At 46.1% G+C, this 4499-nt stretch overlaps 1 protein-coding gene across 3 annotated transcripts in view; it reads left to right on the forward strand.

Moving 5' to 3' along the window:
• The window catches only part of NMNAT1 (nicotinamide nucleotide adenylyltransferase 1), a 30729-nt gene that overhangs the window by 1220 nt on the left and 25010 nt on the right, over positions 1–4499 (forward strand). The gene's annotated exons all lie outside the window — the stretch shown is intronic.

Below are 4499 nucleotides of genomic sequence, written 5' to 3' on the forward strand. Positions count from 1 at the left end.
TTTTTTTTTTTTTTTTTTTTTTTTTTTTTTTTTTTTTAGGTAACACTGTCTTGTTAAAAAACAGGAGCCTGTGTTGCCCAGGCTGGAGTGCAGTGGTGCAATCATAGCTTACTGCAGCCTTGAACTCCTGGGCTGAAGTGATCCCCCGGCCTTGGTCCCTCAAAGTGTTATGGTTATTAGCACAAGCCACCGCCAGGCCTGGAGTCTTTGAAGTTAGTTATATTTCAGCTACCCAGGACAGACTTCTAACTTTGATTGCCACAGAACTCTACCAGAACTAATTGTTTCCCTTAGTTCTGATTGTGGAATCTCTTATTACCATCAGTTGTTTTTCAGAGTTACAATTTAGATATGAAACAATTTAATTTTTTATTTTTTTCGGAGACGGGTTTTGCCCTTGTTACCCAGGCTGGAGTGCAATGGCCCGATCTCGGCTCACCGCAACCTCGGCCTCCTGGGTTCAGGCAATTCTCCTGCCTCAGCCTCCTGAGTAGCTGGGATTACAGGCACACGCCACCATGCCCAGCTAATTTTTTGTATTTTTAGTAGAGACAGGGTTTCACCATGTTGACCAGGATGGTCTCGATCTCTTGACCTCGTGATCCACCCGCCTCAGCCTCCCAAAGTGCTGGGATTACAGGCTTGAGCCACCGCGCCCGGCCTGAAACAATTTTTTTTGTTTGTTTTTGTATTTTGAGACAGGGTCTCACTCTGTTGCCCAGGCTGGAGTGCAGTGGCAGGATCCAGCTCACTGCAACCTCCCCTTCCCAGGTTCAAGCTATTCTCCTGCCTCAGCCTCCTGAGTAGCTGGGACTACAGGCACCTGCCACCAGTCCCAGCTAATTTTTGTATTTTTAGTAGTGATGGGGTTTCACCATGTTGGCCAGGCTGGTCTCAAACTTCTGAGCTCAGGTGATCCACCTACCTCTGCTTCCCAAAGTGGTGGGATTACAGGCGTGAGCTACGGCACCCGGCTGTGAAACCATTTTTCTAGCCCACCTTAGAGAAGACTGTTGACACACTAGTTGGAATGGTTGCAATAGCCTCCTACCTTGCAAGACACTTCAGATTCAAAGAATTTCCTTTGTAAAAGTTGGCCAGGCACGATGGCTCATGCCTGTAATCCCAGTACTTTGGGAGGCTGAGGTGGGCAGATCACTTAAGGCCAGGAGTTTAAGACCAGCCTGGTCAACATGGTGAAACCCCATCTCTACTAAAAATACAAAAATTAGCCAGGCATAATGGTGCATATAATCCCAGGACTCGGGAGCCTGAGGCATGAGAATCACTTGAACTCAGGAGGTAAATGTTGCAGTGAGCCACAATCACACCACTGCACTCCATCCTGAGTCATAGCGCAAAACTCCTTCTCAAAAAAAAAAAAAAAGAAAGAAAATTTTAAAAAAGTAAGTACCTGTTAATGCATTTATCTTTAAATTTTGATGTGTGTAAGTGTCAATGCTTTGGGTAAAATGGAACTCAACAGTGACAGAGTTAGTGCCATATAAAACAACAGGAAAATATACTTTAAAAAATCATTTGAGGCCGGGTGTGGTGACTCATACCTGTAATCCCAGCATTTTGGGAGGCAGAGGCAGGCGGATCAGGAGTTCAAGACCAGCCTGACCAACATGGAGAAACCCCGTCTCTATTAAAAATACAAAAATCTCTACTCCAATAGTGCTTCTAGCTGTACAGTAAATAGAAAAAAAAAATACAAAAATCAGCTGGGCATGGTGGCACATGCCTGTAATCCCAGCTACTTAGGAGGCTGAGGCAGGAGAATCGCTTAAACTTGGGTGGCAGAGGTTGTGGTGAGCAGAGATCACGCCACTGCACTCCAGCCTGGGCAAGAGAGAAACTCCATTTCAGAAAAAAAATTTTGAAAAATTTGCTGAATAAACACTTGTTCACGGTGTACTTTCCCTAATTTTGTTTTTGTTTTTTGATGCAGAGTCTTGCCCTGTCACCCAGGCTGGAGTGCAGTGACGATCACAGCTTATTACAGCCTCAATCTCTCAGGCTCAAGTGATCCTCGCACCTCAGTCTCCCTTGTAGCTGGGACTTGAGGTGCATGCCCCACATCTGGCTAATTTTTGTATTTTTTTGTAGAGATGGGGTTTTGTCATGTTGCCCAGGTGAGTCTTAAAATCCTGAACTCAAGTAATCCTCCCACCTTGACCCCCCAAAGTGCTGGAATTACAGGCATGCTGGAATTACCTGGCCTTGCCCTAATTTTGATAATGGTAATACAATGCTCTGTTCTGCATTTGTGGTAGTTTGAGCGTGTGCAATCTTAGAAGCAGTGGAGGTATTTGCCTGTTCTTCTCTGTGACTTAGTCACTCAGCAGTTCTAAGCTAAGGGTGTTTTTATATACCTTTAGGTTCTCGTTTAGAGTTAATGGATGATGAAAACATATTTCTAGTGCATAAGAGAAATTCATTCTGAAACAGAAATAGAATATACACCTTCACACAGAAGGCAGAGAAGAAACTGGAGAAAGAGAAATAATGTTAGGAAACCATGGGAGACAGCACTGGGGAACCAGATAAATGCTCCTTGGCAGCTGGAGGAGTTGAGGACACTTCAGCTTGGACTTGGGATGGGAGCCCGGAGAACCCAAGTTGCTCCAGCTAGGCAGGGAAATTGCTGGGCCAGATGAAACTTGAGTGGCTAACAAGAAGTACCGGGAACCAAAGACTCTCCAGTTGGTCCTCTTTTAAATGTCTGCCTTAAATAGCTTGTACCGTTGTAAGTCTTGCATAAAGGGTAAGAAGATGAACTTTTAGAATCAAAGCTATTACTCCGGGTGCAGTTTTTGGAGTAAGGAAGTAATTAAGGTTAAATGAGGTCATTAGGGTGGGGCCCTGATCCGATAGGACTAGTGTTCTTTTTTTTTTTTTTTTTTGAGAAGGAGTTTCACTCTTGTTACCTAGGCTGGAGTGCAATTGTGTGATCTCGGCTCACCGCAACCTCCGCCTCCTGGGTTCAAGTAATTCTCCTGCCTCAGCCTCCCGAGTAGCTGGGACTACAGGTGCGTGCCACCACGCCCAGCTAATTTTTGTATTTTTAGTAGAGACGCGGTTTCACCATGTTGACCAGGATGGTCTTGATCTCTTGACCTCGTGATCCACCTGCCTCGGCCTCCCAAAGTGCTGGGACTATAGGCGTAAGCCCGCCCCAGGACTAGTGTTCTTAACAGAAGAATTAATGGAGAGCTTTCCCTTTACTCCCCCATACTGAGGAAAGATTATGTGAGGACATAGCAAGAAGGTGGCCATCTACAACACAGGAAGAGAGCTGCCACCACAGACCAACGTGACCAAAAGCTTGATCTGGGACTTCTAATCTCCAGAACTATGAGAAAGTAAAATTCTGTTATGTCACCCAGTCCATGGTATTTTAAATATGACAGCCTAAGCAGACAAATCCACCATCTATATGCAGATACATCCAAATCTCTAGTCTGTTGTACGTACCTCTCCCCTGAATTCGGCTTGTTCTTCCATTTGCCTACTTAGTGTCACCACTTGGATAGATATCTAATAGGTGTCTCAGACTTAACTCGGTAAACTCAACTTCTGATACTCCCCTCAAGCCTACTCCATAGCCATCTTACTCTTCTTTTTTGTGGAGACGTGTGGGCTTACTCTGTCGCCCAGGCTGGAGTGCAATGGCATGATCATGATTCACTGCAGCCTTGAACTTCTAGACTCAGGTGATCCTCCAACCTCAGCCTCCCAAGTAGGAGGTGAGGGCAATCTGACTGTGACATCCGTCACACTGTTGATTACCAGGGTTGATCTGGCTGATCTGGCTGGCTAGGCAGGTGTCCCCTTCCTCCCTCACCGCTCCAAGTATGTCCCTCCTGAAGCTGCGCCCTCCATCTAAGAGAATGACCGTCCCCAGTAGAGGAGGACTGGCCTTCGGTCGGGGTATATGAGTAGCTGCACTCCTAGAACTCCAAGCTCTCAAGTTCCCGGATAGCTGGTACTATAGGCATCATACTTCACTATCATTCCCTTCTCAATTAAAGATAGTGCTGTTCTTTTAGCTGCTTAGGCCAAAAACTTGTGGAGTCATCCTTGACTCTTTCACAGCCCACATTCCATCCATTGCAAATCATGCTGGCTGTATGTTTCAAATACACCCAGAACCTAATGACCTACCACTCTGCTGCCACCATCTGGGCCAGCTCAGCATCACCTCTCACATGGATTATTGCAGTAGCCTCCCATCTTGTGTCTTCACTTGCCCCCTTGCCTCTCCCTACGTTTTGTTTTCAGCATCAGCTACCAGAGAGATCCTTAAAAATATGTCAGATTGGCTGGGCGCGGTGGCTCAAGCCTGTAATCCCAGCACTTTGGGAGGCCGAGGCGGGTGGATCACGAGGTCAAGAGATCGAGACCATCCTGGTCAACATGGTGAAACCCCGTCTCTACTAAAACTACAAAAAATTAGCTGGGATTACAGGCACGCACCACCATGCCCAGCTAAT

The sequence above is a fragment of the Sapajus apella genome, unplaced genomic scaffold (assembly GCF_009761245.1).
Source record: "Sapajus apella isolate SASKATOON/1434 unplaced genomic scaffold, GSC_monkey_1.0 scaffold43, whole genome shotgun sequence".
NCBI classification, from domain to species: domain Eukaryota; kingdom Metazoa; phylum Chordata; class Mammalia; order Primates; family Cebidae; genus Sapajus; species Sapajus apella.